The sequence below is a fragment of the Petromyzon marinus genome, chromosome 28 (genome assembly GCF_048934315.1).
Source record: "Petromyzon marinus isolate PM22_M1 ecotype Great Lakes invasive population chromosome 28, UKy_Petmar_22M1.pri1.0, whole genome shotgun sequence".
Classification (NCBI taxonomy): Eukaryota; Metazoa; Chordata; class Hyperoartia; order Petromyzontiformes; family Petromyzontidae; genus Petromyzon; species Petromyzon marinus.
The window spans coordinates 1,303,576-1,322,537 of record NC_133694.1 but is presented as its reverse complement, the minus strand read 5'-3'; positions in this window follow the sequence as shown (position 1 = coordinate 1,322,537).

Here is an 18,962-nt window from a genome sequence, read left to right as displayed (position 1 = left end):
TGGTTCAGGGGTTAGTGCGCTGCGCTATGAACCCAACGACCCCGACTTTAATTCCCGCTCACGGCCACCAACCCCAGTCCTGCGCCACGCCTAAGTCGACTCAGCCTCATGCGACGTGTAAACATTGCCTCTAGGGAGACAAAGGCGGCCGGGCGTGGTGCTGGCCACCCACCTCTTCGTGTGCCACAGTGCCGGCATGCGAGGTGCTCGCTAACAGCGCTTCCTCCTACAGTCCGTTAGGGCTACACGTGTGATCTTTGTGTGTGCGTGATGGTGCGTGCAGTGTGTGAGTGTGTGGTGTACGTGTCTAGGGAGCGGAGGAAGCTCGTGACGGACGGCCTCTCCTGCTCGGCAGTTGGAGGGCAGAGGAGCGACGCTCACAACAACGAGCGGAGCGCAGGGCGAATAAAACGCAGCAAGTTGGCACGGTGGGCGGCACGGGTGGTGCATCGACCAATGGCACCTGTGTCTGTCCCGCGACCTGTCAGCGAGCCCTGACACTTCAGTCTAAGTGCCAGACTAGGTGCTCAAACGTGGAGACGTCACCGCTACTTAGTGGCGAACGGCGGTTGTCGTTGTTGTTGTTGTTGTGGGTAGCGGTAGCGTAGTGGTTAGCGCGCTGCGTTACAAACCAGGCGACCACGAAGTCGCGCCTCCCCTAGGTCGACTCAGCCCACATTTTTTTTTACCTGAAACGGTTGTGTAAACCGGGGAGACAAAGGCGGTCGGGCGTGGTTAGTGTTTGGTGATCGCCACACCATCCAATCGACCCCGGCCTCTGCCTGCTCGTCAGGTGCTCGCCATCAGCTGATTCCCCAGCAGCTGTAACGGCTCTGCGCCGTGGGGGGGGGGGGCTCATCGTGCCGTCTCGTGGTGGCCCAGCGGACCTCGAGATTCGAGTTCGGCTCCCTGGACCAGGCTGCTGCTGAAATCTCACGCGCGCGCCGATATTGGAGTCCGAACACAGATGTTGTTCTTTCGTACGGGCTGCTGATGTGGACAGTGCCGGATTATCCTCGTAGCAAAAGTAGCTACATATGCTACGGGCCCCCCACTTTCAAGGGCCCCGCGCCAAATGCTTTCACACTATCAATTCCGGTTCAGTGATTCTGCACTTGCTCTATTACTATAGTACTATACCGCCTTCGACTTTTATGAACGACTGGGTGTTTAAGGTTAGCGATTTTTCGTATTATCTGGCTGTGTAGCAAATGAAAAAATACAATTACTTTACTATGCAAGTAAAAAACATGTCTTTTAATATTGATGTTTTTTTATTTTATTTAGGGCCGCTATTTAACATTTGCTACAGGCCCCGCATCAGCTTAATCCGGCACTGGATGTAGACGCGCAGCAACGACTACAACTTGACATTCAGGTGGTCAAGCACAGACAACCGCGTCAGGAGTAGCGGAGTGTATCATTGCTGCGATGATGTCTCCTTCTCGTGTGTGTGGATCGGGGCATTGGGTCGTTACACGTTGCACGGTGTCTGTTCTGGATGACCTCAGCCGCACACCGGATTCCGATGATTGATTCCGAGAAGAAACTCGACTGCGTCAAAGGCTGCATCGAAGCATCAAAGGCTCCGGAGACATTCTCTGCCGCTATGTGAATGATAACGCGAGATGCAGTAAACACATTTTTATTAAAACGGTGGGGGGGGGGGAGGGTGGCGGAAGGGGGGTGCCTTCCATGCATTTTTATACCAAGGTGTTATAATTGTTATAATTCTATGGGATTTCTCTCACCTTTTTGCTATTGCTGCTGCTGCTGCTTTTCAATATAATTGTCGGATTCCTCCAGTCGGCAGTTGTGACACACGGAGAACGTGGATGGCTGCGAGCACGTGGCACGCGACAGAGTTGTTCTCCTGCCATGAACACAATTGTTACGCCTTACAGTGTGTTGTCGGTAACGGCACGGGCTGCTCTCTACCACCGCTTGCATTGTGGCACTGCGAATTGTAAGCGAATTGCTTGAATCAAAAAATAACATTTACTGAGCTCGAGCAACAACAACAATGACCTTTATCAATCGCCCGCTCCGCGCCTGAGATAATGATCATGATTGTTGTTTCACAAACGAGTGAAACATGCGTGCATGTTCAACAATGGCATTCCTCCGTTGTGTCTCAACTCGAACGCGTGTCATTTTCGCCGCAATTATGTTCCAAACGTTCTCTAAGTTGGTGCAATCACCCCGAGTCGCGAGAGACCGCCCGCAGAAGAGGGTATCATAGAACTGCTTCTGAGACGCCTTCAATCCACTGCTCAGCCACACTGGGGCCGCTGCACTTTCACACGCAGCCTGCTCGGCAAAAAATGCCCATCGCGTGGCAAGTCAAACTCACATTTTATTTTTTATTCTCAAAGCTGGAAGATTCTCCAATTTAAGTACACAAACATCGTAATAATACAACAGTTTGTTCGTGCAATCATCGGTAACTGAGAACCACCCTCAGTAAATTCGGTTTCATCACGGGTGACCGCACCCGGATGTGAACCCCAATGACGGAGTAGCAGCAGCAGCAGCGACGTCTCGAGTTGACACGGGGAAGGGGGAAGAGGGAAGCGTTCGGTAAACACCGTCGCGGCCTCGTGCATGGGAACACAGGCAGGGAGGGATGGAGGGGAGGCGGGGAGGGATGGAGGGGAGGGAGGGAGGGATGGATGGAGGGGAGGCGGGGAGGGATGAAGGGGAGGGATGGAGGAGAGGGAGGGATGGAGGGGAGACGGGGAGGGATGGAGGGGAGGGGAGGGATGGATGGAGGGGAGGCGGGGAGGGATGGAGGGAGGCGGGGAGGGATGGATGGAGGGATGGAGGGGAGGGATAGAGGGGAGGGATGGAGGGGAGGGAGGGATGGAGGGGAGGGATAGAGGGGAGGGAGGGATGGAGGGGAGGGATGGAGGGATGGATGGAGGGGAGGGAGGGAGGGATGGAGGGGAGGGATGGATGGAGGGGAGGGAGGGATGGCCCTGCTAAGGCAGATGTGGGGGCCCAGGTGCCAGACCCCGGGCTAGCAGTGAAATTCCTGGGCCATCCGGCGACCTCTGCTTTCAAGGTATTGCGCGATCTTTATGCAATACCCGCGTGACGCCAATGGAGCCCACGCGTGTCTCATCGTAAAAACTTCCGAGTCGGCGGCACGGGCCGTTACACAAACCTTACAGTGCGAGAAGACATCGATCGCTCTGGTTATTTAAATAACAACTTTCATTTAAATTTTGATTTAAAGCTTTCGTGACTGCAGTAATTCATATTCTTAGTTCTTTCGGTTAAGTCACGTTGAAGGGAAACAACAAAATAATAAAATATATATAAAACAATAAAAATTCTCACGACGTTTCGACCATAACACAAACGGTCGTCTTCAGGTGTGTTGGTTTGCATAAATTTATTTTTAAACGGTGCATTTATTTATTTAAAAAAAACGTTAGCGCCACGCGCAGCGATTTGGCAGTTTATTTAGGACTAGACCATCTATATTCTGAAAAGAGGAGGGGGGAGACGATTTTTTTTTATATAATGTATGCTGTCTGAAAGCCACTGTAAGTGTGAACAATCAATTAAGACCTGAAATGGTTTATCAAATCTTTCCAATGATTGCTAAGATAGAATCCATCTTCTCGGTTGAAATTGTCTCTGTGCTTGTATATGTGGATAGCCTCATGAACGAATCTCTCATGGTAGCCAGATGGCTATCTTCATTCGGCCCGTCCTGAAGTCATTCGCTCAAAAATGAAAAGGTGAACGTCTGCAGCATTCTCTTAGTCCTGGTATCGAGTCGGATACATTGCGATGGAAGTCTAATCAATATGTGATTGGGGTGGAGTGGTGGCACGGTCGTTGTTGGAACTTCGCGTTATGAACATTGCGAACCCGAACCACGGCTAATATCAGCGTCGAGTCATACAAATAAACATATTAGACGACGTTTCGGGCAATGGCCCTTATTCACAGCAACTAGAGAGGCCAGAGGGGTAGAGTGGACAAGAAGAGTTATAGACAGCACTTGGTATTCCACTTTATATATTGATTGTACGTCATATCAAACCACATTAGGAAATAAACTCCTTAAAAAAATTTTTAACAACGCTTTGATTTACAACTTCGTTTAACTTACGGTCGAGAAGTACGTCAATGATGCGGCGCCTGCTCCCACATCAACGCTAATTTGAATTAATTTATTACTTTAAAAATTAATTTTCAATGTACAACTTTTGTTTGTGTGGAGTGAGGGTGCCCGTAACTCGTTCACAACGGAGCAGGCGCGCCTGAGACGCGTGGCGCCTGCTTCTTGGGCGAGGCGAACCGAGAGTTTAGGGACCGCGGCGTTTTTGACTTACACATATAAATATCTAAATAATAAGGCGTCCATACAAAATGTAAATTGCTTTAAGGTAGCGAATTAATAGATTATTTGATGCCGATTTTGATACAGGCATGCATTGTCACCGGATCTGACAACAGGAAGTAGACAAATTTTTGATTACAAGATTTGACCACGACACAGGAATCAAGTTAAGTAAAACCGTTGTAAAACAAAGTTTGGCTGGCTTTCTGGAGGTACAGGCGGACGGTCACTTCCAACGGACGTGTGAGCGGCGCGTGAGAAAGCAGCATAAACTGTCCGAATGAATCACGAACATTTTCCTATTCGATTTACAGCCGGCACGTAGCCACGTCCCCCTCTGTCTGGATGTCATCATCGCTGACAGACAGCGGGCGGGCCGTGACCATTGAGCAGACGCACACCCTCACGCCACGCGCGCCGTTATCACTCCGCACTTAGTCATCACCTTGGCTGGCTCCGCATCCTTTTGGAGTTCATCGCACCCTCGTCATTTCCACAGTGCATCATTCCCACCGTGCACTCGCGCGTGCCGATGTGCACGCGAGCGTGCAGCAACATCACCCCCTTCCCCTACTGCGAGAACTTGGCTTTCCTAGGTAAGCTGTCGTAGTTAACAGTAGGGATAATAACAGTGCCATTTCTGGTAACTGCTCACGTTCCCGGCAGGCACGATGACGAAGGGTGTTTCCCGATGGGGTCACTCACATCGTGACACCCAGAGGCTGATCAACCATGGTGATTATGATGATGATTTCTACATGCGAAATTATGTATTGACTGTCTGATGGTGGTGGTGAGGATATTGATGATCGACGATGTTTGTGTAAGGGATAGTGGTGATGAGGATAGTCGTGATGATTATGAAGGCCGTGGAGCTAAGTACAGTATAGTGGTGATGCTGTATGGCTGATGAATATGCATTAATTAATTGATTGATTAATTTATTATATCCCCTCCCCCCTGTGCCATATAACAGCACGGAGCCACCAAATATTGACATTGAAAGCCACGCTTCTCGTACGCCCAGTGCTCGCGTCTAGACCGAATGCTTTAACGTCACGATATCTTAACGCATCGCACTCCGCTTCCATTTCCTCGTCTGGTTATACATGAGTACACCAGTCGCCTCCTCTGCGGCTGCTTCATGTTTCTGTCACTTTATGTCGTGCTAAGTGTGCTGCGATCGGCCTCACACTCGCTGGCCCGGCCAGGTACCCTGCTATTTCTCGTGTGACGCGGTTGTTCTTGTGCCGAGTTCGTATTCGCTTCATTCCTCGATCGTGTTTGTCTCTTTGTCGTTTCGCTTGCCCAGGTCACTCTCGCAAAATATGTGAGACTCATCCCGTGTCTCTTGAGTTATCCCATTCCCGGTTAGATAATCTTGAGACACTTAGAACTCACCCTCACCACCTCGCTCACTTAATTTATCCACTCACCACCATCTAACTCACCCACTCTATCAAATCGTTCACACACCCACTCAATCACCCACCTTTGAAAAACGAGTACTATAATCCTGGTATCTCGCCAAATCGGATTCCTCCAGTATAAATACAACAACATATTCTGATTCTGAATTAAGACCAGAATCGTGACCTACGCTGTAGGATAGCTGTTGTACATCTCCACCACTTGCCACCAGTCGCTTTCCCAGTGCGCGATCTCACTGGGCGGCCCTGGTCAACAACCCACGACTCCACTTTCATACCAACACGCACACACGCACGGACTCGCTCGGCCTGTAGCCCGTCGGCCCCTTACACCCAGTTCCAGATTATCCTAGTAGCAAAAGTAGCTACATATGTCGTAGCTACGGGCCCCGCACTTTCAAGGGCCCCGCGCTAAATGCTCTCAAGCTATCAATTCCGGTTCACCGATTCTGCACTTGCTCTATTACTATAGTACTATACTGCCTTCACCTTTTACGAACGACTGGGTGTTTAAGTGTAGCGATTTGTCGTATTATCTGGCTGTATAGCAAGTGAAAAAATACAATTACTTTACTATGCAAGTAAAATATTTGCGTGTTTTAATATTTAAGTGTTTTTGTTGATTTAGGGCCCCCTTATAACATCATGCTACAGGCCCCACACTCGCTGCATCCGGCACGGGGTAACCCCCCCCCCCCCGGCGCCACTGCCTTTCCAGATGTTTTATTTCACCAGGCGAATGACCGCTGCGATGCGATCTTTTGTTGCTTGTTTATTGCTGTTGTTGTTCAGAGCCGTTTAAAAACGTGGGACAATGGCACTGTTGCTTGTGGATGCGTGGCTCGGCCGCTCAGTGCGGGGGGGGGGGGAGTCTGTTTCACTCTTGCGAACAACGTCAGCCTCGTTACGACCTCAACATCCATGAATCGCTACAACGCACGACCTCCTTGCATACCAGGCGAGGTAGTTAACATCTCGCCACCGTGGGCATCCACGGACGGGGGTTACGGGGTGGGGGGGGGGGGAATGGGAAGGGATCGGGGTTCAGGAGGGGGCGGGAGGCAGCTGCGCATGGCGAGGGTAGGGGGCGCGAGTGTGGGGGTCGTCAGACAGCAGCTGTTGGACGGAGACGTCGAGCGAGCCGTGTGTGGAGAGAGATTGTGAGTGGGGAGAGGCTGGCACGTGTTGTAATAAAGGAGAGAGGTTGTGAGTGGGGTGAGGCCGCACGTGTTGTAAGAAAGGAGAGAGGTTGTGAGTGGGGTGAGGCCGGCACGTGTTGTAAGAATGGAGACGTTGTGAGTGGGGTGAGGCCGGCACGTGTTGTAAGAAACGAGAGAGATTGTGAGTGGGGTGAGGCCGGCACGTGTTGTAAGAAACGAGAGAGATTGTGAGTGGGGTGAGGCCGACACGTGTTGTAAGAATGGAGAGGTTGTGAGTGGGGTGAGGCCGGCACGTGTTGTAAGAATGGAGAGGTTGTGAGTGGAGTGAGGCCGGCACGTGTTGTAAGAAACGAGAGAGATTGTGAGTGGGGTGAGGCCGACACGTGTTGTAAGAAACGAGAGAGATTGTGAGTGGGGTGAGGCCGACACGTGTTGTAAGAATGGAGAGGTTGTGAGTGGGGTGAGGCCGGCACGTGTTGTAAGAATGGAGAGGTTGTGAGTGGAGTGAGGCCGGCACGTGTTGTAAGAAACGAGAGAGATTGTGAGTGGGGTGAGGCCGACACGTGTTGTAAGAATGGAGAGGTTGTGAGTGGGGTGAGGCCGGCACGTGTTGTAAGAATGGAGAGGTTGTGAGTGGAGTGAGGCCGGCACGTGTTGTAAGAAACGAGAGAGATTGTGAGTGGGGTGAGGCCGACACGTGTTGTAAGAATGGAGAGGTTGTGAGTGGGGTGAGGCCGACACGTGTTGTAATAAAGGAGAGAGGTTGTGAGTGGGGTGAGTCTGGCATGTGTTGTAAGAAAGGATAGAGGTTGTGAGTGGGGTGAGTCTGGCACGTGTTGTAAGAAAGGAGAGAGGTTGTGAGTGGGGTGAGTCTGGCACGTGTTGTAAGAAAGGAGAGAGGTTGTGAGTGGGGTGAGTCTGGCACGTGTTGTAAGAAAGGAGAGAGGTTGTGAGTGGGGTGAGGCCGGCACGTGTTGTAATAAAGGAGAGAGACTGTGAGTGGGGTGAGTCTGGCACGTGTTGTAATAAAGGAGAGAGATTGTGAGTGGGGTGAGGCCGGCACGTGTTGTAATAAAGGAGAGAGGTTGTGAGTGGGGTGAGTCTGGCACGTGTTGTAAGAAAGGAGAGAGGTTGTGAGTGGGGTGAGTCTGGCACGTGTTGTAAGAAAGGAGAGAGGTTGTGAGTGGGGTGAGTCTGGCACGTGTTGTAAGAAAGGAGAGAGGTTGTGAGTGGGGTGAGTCTGGCACGTGTTGTAATAAAGGAGATTGTGAGTGGGGTGAGTCTGGCACGTGTTGTAATAAAGGAGAGAGACTGTGAGTCGGGAGAGGCCGACACGTGTTGTTAGAAATCGCCGTTGTTGCGGCCTCACAGTCGCTGTTATCACGCGCGGCTCCCAAAGCTGTGACCGCCACGTGTTAGAACGTGCAGTGTAATCGAGGGACTGTCTTGCTGTCCTGGTGTGGTCTGGGGTGGTTGTTGTTTTGCTGCCTTGCTCCAAGCTTGCGTTTGGTGTTTATAAATCGTGTCAGGAATGTATGTACTTGTGCAATTTGTACTCATTTACTTTGTTTAGATTTCGTGACTTGCTTACCTTTTCTCTACCTTCCACTCATACAGTTGTTGGACATCTGTGAAAAAGAGCTTCATCGTTCATCGGATTCCTCCTCCAGTCGTTAGTAAATATTCTCATTCTTCCGATTCCATTCGAGCGCGTGGTGACAGCAGCAGCAGCGATGCTGTTCAGAAGCCAGACGCCAATGTCGAGGTCTGCTGCTACTGCTGCTGCTGGCCACGACGAGAGGGCTTTAGCAGACAAAAAGAGAGTTCGTGGCGTGTCACTCTTTATCTTCCTCCTCCGTTGAAGGAGCGCAGACCACGGTGGCGTTACCCTAGTGTCTAGTCTGTTGTCCTTCCTCCCGCACCTCCGATTAGCGCGGTTGGCTACGTGCGGTGCGAAAGAAGTTCAACACGCACCCTGCAGCGTTGGGCTGCAAGGCACCAAAGTCGCACTGCAGTGGCTCGCCTGCAGCTGTCCCTCGTTGAAGGGGGTCGGGGGGGGTGCGCATGGAGACTCGGGAGGCTGTGGCCTCCACAATGGAGCCCCGTGGCACCATGGCCAAGTGGGAGCGCAGTGGCTCGCAGCCTCACAGCTTCGGGGCTTTGTGTGGGAGGCGGGGGTGGAGCGGTGGCGCAGTGGTTAGCGCTGCACTGCAGCTACAAGCCGAGCCAAGAACAGAGTCCGATGCACGCTCACGGTCAACAAAAGTGACGACGAATATCTGAACCGGTTCTGAGCCTCCCCTAGGTAGGCTAGGCCGTAAATGAGCACCTGATGCGGTGCGTGTTAAACATCAGCGCTGGGGGAGACAAAGGCGGCCGGGGGTGGGTCCCAGGCGCACCACCCCCTCGTGTGTCGTGCTGGCGTTCATGGGAGCTCGCTAGCAGCACTTGCCCCGGCAGTCCGTTAAAGGCTATACGGGGGATCTTTGTCCGTTTTTTTCGTCTTTAAAAAAACACACACAGACACGCTTTAAATCTATACTAAAGAGACCGATCATGCACGTTTGGCCTCTACACGCACAGCAAATTAGACATTGCTGTTGCTGAACCTTATCGGGCACAAATCAAGTACTGGGTGTCAGCTGCCCTTCCCTCCTCCAGTGTTGCCATTCACACAACGCCGCACCTGGGACCAGTTTAAGGCCGAGTAGACCCACAAGAGGCTCGGGACAAGTTCAGTTTGCCTGCAAGTGCCACCGATGGGATCCGTGGCCAGGAGGCAAACGCAGGGAGGGTCTCGCGGGTGTTTAACACGCCCAGGAGCAGGGGATTCACGCGGCAGGCAAAACCTTTACAGAGCCACTGGTTTGAGACATTAAACAACAGAACACAACGCACACAAACACACACACAAACACACACACAAACAAACACACAAACACACACACAAACACACACACAACGCACACAAACACACACACAAACACACACACACAAACACACAAACACACACACAACGCACACAAACACACACACAAACACACACACGACGCACACAAACACACACACAACGCACACAAACACACACACAACGCACACAAACACACACACAACGCACACAAACACACACACAACGCACACAAACACACACACAAACACACACACACAACGCACACAAACACACACAAACACACACACACAACGCACACAAACACACACACACACAAACACACACACAACGCACACAAACACACACACAACGCACACAAACACACACAACGAATCCAAACGGCAAGTCCACCGGCACGTACACCACCTCTTTTCTAAAATCGGCCAATCAAATGCTAATTTTTATGCTAATTTATTTGTCAGGACACCTTGTTTGCTCGCACACAGCTTAAAGGTCCGCGGTCTGAGCGTGGTTGTGTTTCGCTAAATTCTCCTGTTTGATTTGTACTAGGCGCCTCGGTGAATGTATATGCTCTGACTTTAACATAGCTATTTCTGTGACCAGTTACAAGCTAATCACTCAGCTATTTCAATGCTAAATTCTATGCTAATTCCTTTGTCAAGGGGTGCCTCTGCGGATGTGTATACTTTAACTTAGTTATTTCAATACTAAATTCTATGCTAATTCCTTTGTCAAGGGGTGCCTCTGCGGATGTGTATGCTTTAACTTTAACATAGCCATTTCTGTGACCAGTCACAAGCTAATCACTCAGCCATTTCAATGCTAAATTCTATGCTAATTCCTTTGTCAAGGGGTGCCTCTGCGGATGTGTATACTTTAACTTAGTTATTTCAATACTAAATTCTATGCTAATTCCTTTGTCAAGGGGTGCCTCTGCGGATGTGTATACTTTAACTTAGTTATTTCAATACTAAATTCTATGCTAATTCCTTTGTCAAGGCGCTTTGTTTCTTCTCACACAGCTTAAAGGTCGTGATCTGAGCGCGGCTTTTTTTTCACTCTAGCGCTGTCCTCCAGACAGTCTCGTCCCTTCACCTGATGATTGTGTTGTGGCCGAAACGTCGTGATTTTTGTTATTTTATTTTTTACCTACGTGACTTTACCCAATAGAACCAAAGAGTACACACACAACGCACACAAACACACACAAACACACACACAGGCACACAAACACACAAACACACACACAACACACACAAACACACACACAACGCACACACACACAGACACACAACGCACACAAACACACACAGACACCATAAGACGCCTCCACGATCTATAAGTCTGGACAGCCCAGCACGCTCGCGACTTTCGTCACAGGCGGTTCGCATTACTTGTTTCATGGAACCATTTCCTCCGGAAAATGGTAAGTTGGCCGTCAAATTTACGTATCTATGTACACAAATCTTGCACCACGTCTTGCAGTAGGGTCTCTTGAGCAATGCCGCCTTCTCCGAAGGAACCTCTGACCCAACGTCAGTGACCTTGCTTGACTCGGCGCAGCGTGCAGGATGTCTCAACTGATCATCAGAATCGGTATTTATCCTGGGGGGAAAAATCCGATGCGCTATGAAGCTCTTTTTGTTGTTGTTGGGACGGGTCAGAATGTTACAACAACAACAAACAACACAAAAAGCGATAGGAGTGCAAAGTATAGGAACGGTGAACAAATCACACCCGCAAAAAATACGTCACGTAGATAAGTTAAAATTGCCTAAGTACATCAGCATAATTGCAATAATAAGTACACAATAAATGCACAGGCTTGGGCAAGGCAGCAAAGACAACACCAAAAACAGTCACAGACAACACCAACACAATTCAAAGCAGTGCCTCATTAAAATGTCCCATTTAAATTGAGCTATAGATAGGTGGGTAAGGTTGAAAGTTACAAATCACATTAGTAAATGCGGTTGTATCCAGCACTAATGTTAAGCTTCGGGATATTTTCTTGCAGGCACAATCGAATGTGAAACCAATGTTTATTTGCGACGTCAGTTTTTAATTATTCAGTAAACCAAAGTATTTGAAGCACTCCGTTTGTTCAATGATGTTGTTTCTCATATCCGTGAAGGGAATGAAACTGGATTTTGTATGTATGTATGTACGCTGAATTTATTTCGCACCATACGTAGCCAACCGTGCTAATCGGAGGTGCAGGGGAGTAAGGGGCCGCCCATAAATGACGTCACGCAGCTAGGGGGGAGGGGGGGGGGAGTCAGACATTTGTGACGATGTGTGACGAGGGTGGGGGGGTGAGAAATGTGACGTCACATCTTTAAATAAATATAGACAACACGTTCTACTTAATTAAATATACTTTTTAATAAATGTTTCTCCTACAACATCAGAGTGCAGCGCCACATTAAATATGCACTACAATGACAATAGTTTAAAGCGATTTGAAGCATGTTTTTTTTTGGGGGGGGGGGGCAGAGCTTTGTGACGTCATATTTGAGGGGGGTCTGACTTTTTGTGACGCCGTGTGACGAAGGGGGGGGAGGTCAAAAATCGTCCAAAATCGCGTGACGTCATTTATGGACGGCCCCGAAGGACAACAAACTTAACACAAAAAGTAGTTCCAAAGAAATTCGTTGAAATAAAATAGCATGATCTTCGTTTTTTCAAAGTGATTTAGTGTTTTAGGATCCGTAAATATGTCAATGTTACATCCGCGATCGTGCAGGAAGCTGCTACTGCCAGTAGAATGAGTCACTGCCAATGAAAGCTGGTAGCAGTCACACAATCCGGTCCAAACGTCCCAGCACCGACACCACCACCACACCGATAACGACGCGGTGACGACACGGCGTTGCGTTTGACGATGAACCCTCCACCACCCGACACAGCCAATCGAATTAAGTTGTCACGTGGGGCAAATATTTTATTAGCAAAGCCGGAATGTTTGGAAGGCAAGCAGATTGTTGACAATATTACCTTTCGCTGGAGTTTACATTCAGCATGATCAGGTCGTTAACAAGAGCTCAGATCTCGCGAGACAACTTCATTTTATGGGCTTTACCGGGAGGTGGAGCGTTTATAATAAAATAAACTGGCATTATACCTGCACGGCCTAACCCGAAATAAACGAATTATGAATCGTAACTTTCTTTATTAAGCGCCACCGTCTCGAATTCACGCGCATCGCGACTCGTGAAATAATGAGAGATTGTTGTTGTTGTAGCGAATTGGAAACAAATGTCTCTTCTTCTTATTTTATATTAGTCGCCGACCCCGTGGGGGTTAAGATGACGAATCTCCGTCCGCCTGAGCCTTCGACCGCCGCCTTGAGCCGCAACATCGCCCACCGCCCTTCACACGCGGGCGGCAAGCCGGGTGGGTGGGTGGACGAGCGCTTGGAAAATGAAACTCGTTCCACTCGCGTCTCAACAACGGAAGCCCCGTACACGCCGCGGTAGTTCCACTCTCGTGCGGTCACGGCGCGGACCGCGGGGAGTGACGCCAAAGGGGGGCAGCAGCGACAACGTGCGGCACGGCACGGACCCGGCGTCGCCGCCTTGCTGGGAAGTCCCCACCGCCGCCAACTCGGAACCCGCGTGCGTGGGGGCGTGCGTGGGGGCGTGCGTGCGTACGTGCCGACTGTAACGTCCAAACGGGTCAATTGCGCCCAATTGCAATAGGTTCGTGCGGTCAGCTGATTTTATGTCGAGAGTTGGATTAGCGGGGGGTGAGGGGGGGTTTTCGCTTCAAAGATCTGTGGACGTGGGTAAATACCGTCAATTACAGCAGAGCCGCTGACGGGGGTGGTGGTCGGATGACTCAGAAGTTGATCGGTGGCTCCAGGAGCTCGTGATGGCTTTGTGGGAGCAGTGAGAGGTCGAGTTCAAATCCACAGGTGCGCACACACCTTTGGGTTAGACAACCATTGCCTCGGGTGCAGCGGCGAGCTCTCGGTCTCAAACCGGTCACCAGTGACTGCAAAGACAGAGATTCCCCGTGTAGCCTTAGCAGGCTGTTGCGGGAAAGTGCTATTAACGAGTTGCACGTGTGAAGGCCATCGATCCGTGTTGATTCTGAAGGCTCGCGACACGTGTTTCGGAATCGCCCTTGAATAGATGCGTTCCAATGTCCGAAATTACATGCAATTGTTAAAATAAATAAACAGCACATATATCCCCAGCCATTCCCAATCCACCAATGGATGAAGGCTCCGTCACGCCGCGTGTTTGTGGCCATACTTCACCACACTGGTCAGTGAGCGTGGGCAGGACCGGTTCAGATATCCCTCGACACGGACGCTGAACGTGTCTGGGAATGACCGAACTCGGCTCGCCGGCTTCATAGAGCTAACCACTGCGCCGCCGCTCCTCCGATAGCCAATGTTGCAATGAATAATTTACTCTCCACCCCGCACCCACCGCTCTGCCCTTGTGGCATTTCACAAACCCCCAATGGCAAACAAGTGAAGCAACTTCTCGCCAAACGCTTTCCCAATGGCCACTCTCTTTAGGTCCGGCAAGGGCAGCTGGACGAGTCGTACGGCTTGCTGACAACGACGTCACAACGTCGTCACAACGATGTCACAACGTCACGACGTCGTCATAACGTCTCGACGTCACAAGAACGTCACAACGTTCCAACCCCGAACGATGCATTTCACAACCGCCACCGCTGTCAGCTTCCAACTACTCTTAGCTATTAATATTTTTTTGACTTAAAGCTTTCGTGACTGCAGGGAATTCATATTCTTTGGGTTTTTCGGTAAAGTCAGGTTAAAAATGAATCTAAAAAAATAAACAGGTGGAAGATGATCGCTTGTGTTGTGATCGAAACGTCGTGGTTTTTTGTTTATTTTTTTAAATTAATTTTGAACATATCTTCGTGAATTTACCGAAAGACCCAAAGAATATGAATATTTTACCAGGTCAGGCCCACTGAGCTTCGTAGCTATTTTTCAGAAATGAACTGCCTACAAATGATAGCTCAACGCAGTGGCTTATCATGTGGATATTGTTTTTTGTGTTTAGTCTGTTGTCTTTTTCCCGCTCCTTCGATGAGCACAGTTGGCTACGTACGGTGAGAAAGAAGTTTAACATACATTATAGCAGCCAAATATTCTCAACGCGTGATGTTGATTCTAAATGCGGAGGGAAAGCAAAAAACCGGAGGACCCAGAGAAAAATTTAAGGACCACGAGGAGAGAGACAGACGCAAACTCCACATATGCAGCAGCAGCAGGCGTCAGGGTCGGGATCGCACCCACGACCTTCTGCACACCAGGCGAGGTAGTTAACATCTCGCCACAGGGAGAGAGAGACACGCAAACTCCACATATACAGCAGCAGCAGGCGTCAGGGTCGGGATGGAACCATCGACCTCCTGTGCACCAGGCGAGGTAGTTAACATCTCACCATCGAACCCACGACCTCCTGTGCACCAAGCGAGGTAGTTAACATCTCACCCTCGAACCCACGACCTCCTGTATACCAGGCGAGGTAGTTAACATCTCACCATCGAACCCACGACCTCCTGTATACCAGGCGAGGTAGTCAACATCTACCACGACCTCCTGTATACCAGGCGAGGTAGTTAACATCTACTACGACCTCCTGTATACCAGGCGAGGTAGTCAACATCTACCACGACCTCCTGTATACCAGGCGAGGTAGTCAACATCTACCACGACCTCCTGTATACCATGCGAGGTAGTTAACATATACCACGACCTCCTGTATACCAGGCGAGGTAGTCAACATCTACCACGACCTCCTGTATACCTTGCGAGGTAGTCAACATCTACCACGACCTCCTGTATACCAGGCGAAGTAGTCAACATCTACCACGACCTCCTGTATACCAGGCGAGGTAGTCAACATCTACCACGACCTCCTGTATACCAGGCGAGGTAGTTAACATCTCACCATCGAACCCACGACCTCCTGTATACCAGGCGAGGTAGTCAACATCTCCTAGCCACCGACGCGGGGGGCAGAGCCGCGGGGCTACTCCCTGAGCCTGCTCGAGCTCACGGCACTTGCGATGTCGTAGTTGCTGTCCTCGATGTCGTGGTCGGTGATGAGATGACGTTGGCGATGTTTGCTCATCTCGATTGCCGCAACTTGACCTCAAATATCCAGCAGATATTTAGCTGTTGTTGTTGCTGTTGTTGCTGTTGCTGCTGTTGTTGCTGTTGTTGATTTCGCCGGGAGACGAAATGGACCCGTTGAGGCATTCGCAGGAATGGCGCCTCTGTTGCAAGGAAGACGGTGGTTTCGCCAAGAACAGGACACTATCAGCACACCATCAGCACGCCAACAGCACACCATCAGCTCACTATCAGCACACCATCAGCACGCCATCAGCACACCAACAGCACACCATCAGCTCACCATCAGCATACCAACAGCACACCATCAGCACACCATCAGCACACCATCAGCTCACCATCAGCAGACCATCAGCACACCATCAGCACACCAACAGCACACCATCAGAATCCGTGTTTAAATTGCAAGGAGGATTCCGGTGAGCTTGAAAGATATTTCTGTCACGGATGTCCAGTAGAGGCGTGACAGAACGTCACAACAACGATGCAATACGCAAACCCGATCGGAGTGCAAAGTATAGGAGAGAACGCGTAACACCTCCGATTAGCGCGGTCGGCTACGTACGGTGCCAAAGAGGTTCAGCATAGATACATACAGAGGCGCGGGGAGGAACCGCAGACGAGTGGGGAAGGTAACAGCCAGGTGGTGAGTCGGCACAACTCCCCCCCCCTACCCAAGCTCTGCGGTCCTCTATATACGAAGGTTTTAGCGGCCAATTCATGATGAGTGTTTACGTGCAGGAGGAAACCGGAGCGCCCAGAGAAAACCCACGCGTGCGAGGGGGGAACACTATATCCCCGTGCAGATGGAACGGGTGGAGGAGTTCACAATTTGTTGTTCCGCCTTCTCCCGACGAGCCAGGGGCAGGGCTCCTCTGTCGACGCCCACGGCGAGGGAGTTTCACAGCAACTCGGTGCGTGCGGTGATTCACCGTCCCTCGCTGCTGCCTCCAGCAGCGCTGGGTTACAGGCAGCCACGTGCAGCAGCAGCAGCGTAGCCACCGCCGCTACTCCGGCTTCTTTCGACCTCACATCGCCCGCTGCCACCGACGTGAACCTCGGCCAGGAATATAATTCGGGACGCCCGGTTCACATCGCGATGCACCGCCAACCACCACCGTTGCCCGCCAGGCAGCCTCCTTTGCGGTTACAAGAGCGGTGCTGATGAGGGTCAGCGGGTGACGTGGAATGGAATGTCTCGTTAGCTATGAAACCACTCGCCCAAGTACCACCATCCCAGACCAGACTCACCTGGGTTTGGGTGGCAGGGGACGCCCACAGCCAGTCTTGCGGGGGTGGGGGGGGGTGCGAGCCGAGGGTAACACTCCACTCACTTCTTCTTTCTCACGGCCAAACAACGAGCAATGGCGAGAAATTCGGTTCTAATGGATTTCGCCGTTCAATTGCTCTGTCTGAGAGTTGGTGAATTGCTGATACACTCACCTATCCAACTACCCATTTAGCCATCCACCCACTCACTCACGTATTCATCCACTCACATACCAACTCACTCAGCCATTAACACACATACACACAGTTGTCATACACACACTTATGTCTATATGCACACACACGTGCGCATACCAGACGTGATCACATTGCAGGGCCCCAATGTTTACACAGTAATTGTAGTATTTCTCTAGGATCTTCATGGACCTCCATATGGGAAACTAATCATGATCGCCAATGTGGAGAATATGTCATGAAATCACTGTGCAGAAAATGCACCCTCCTTCCCATATCTATCCCTCCACATAGTAAATATTTCCTTGCACTTCCCATCAGCCACGTGGCCTTCAGGGAGCGAATGTTTTCAGCAGCATTGGTTTAATGTTGTAAAAGAGAAAAAAATGAGTCTTGATCAATAAATATTATTCTCATTGGAGACAGTCACCACCACCACCCACATCACGGACGATGCGACCATCCTCAGTGGCGATATTGTTTCACCAGAGGTGTCAGCAGACTTTAGAACAGCTGGCTCAGAGAGAATAAATAAATAATAGCTACTCTGCTAAATCTCACGGTGAGATTTTCATCATGCACCGTCAGCGACATTCATAATCTGGACGGCGCAGCTGGCAGTGAGCGAGTTGAGCGGTGAGAGAGTTGAGCGGTGAGAGAGTTGAGCGGGTGTGAGCGAGTTGAGCGGGTGTGAGCGAGTTGAGCGGCGAGCGAGTTGAGCAGTGTGAGCGAGTGTGAGCGTGTGTGTGAGTGTGTCTGTGCGTGAGCGAGTTGAGCGGTGAGCGAGCTGAGCGGTGAGAGAGTTGAGCGGTGAGCGAGGTGAGAGAGTTGAGCGGTGAGAGAGTTGAGCGAGTTGAGCGAGTGTGAGTGTGTCTGTGCGTGAGCGAGCTGAGCGGTGAGAGCGTTGAGCGGTGAGCGAGGTGAGAGAGTTGAGCGAGTGTGAGTGTGTCTGTGCGTGAGCGAGTTGAGCGGTGAGAGAGTTGAGCGGTGAGCGAGGTGAGAGAGTTGAGCGGTGAGAGTGTTGAGCGAGTGTGAGAGAGTTGAGCGGTGAGCGAGTCGAGCGAGAGTTGAGCGAGTGTGAGCGTGTCTGTGTGTGAGCGATTGAGCGAGTGTGAGTGTGTCTGTGCGTGAGCGAGTCGAGCAGCGAGCGAGTCGGTGCGAGTCGGTGCGGCAGTGGGGAGCGACCGCGTAGCGGTGAGCGCGTTACGCCACAAACCCGGTGACAAAAAGTTCGATTCCCGGTCGTGGCCAACACCGGTAACCATTATCTGACCCAGTCCTGGGCCTCCCTGCGTCGGCTCAGCCTCATATGAGAACCTTGTGCGTTTTGTAAACATCGCCACCCGGTTGGCCACCAACCCTCTCGTGTGCCCTGCCAGCCTTCAAAGGTGCTCGCTAAGAGCACTTGCCCCAAAGGTCTACTGAGGCTATACGGGGGATCTTTGTTTCTGCGTATCTATATGTCTGTGTATGTATATCCGTGTGCGTATCTGTGCATCTGTTATTTCCACTG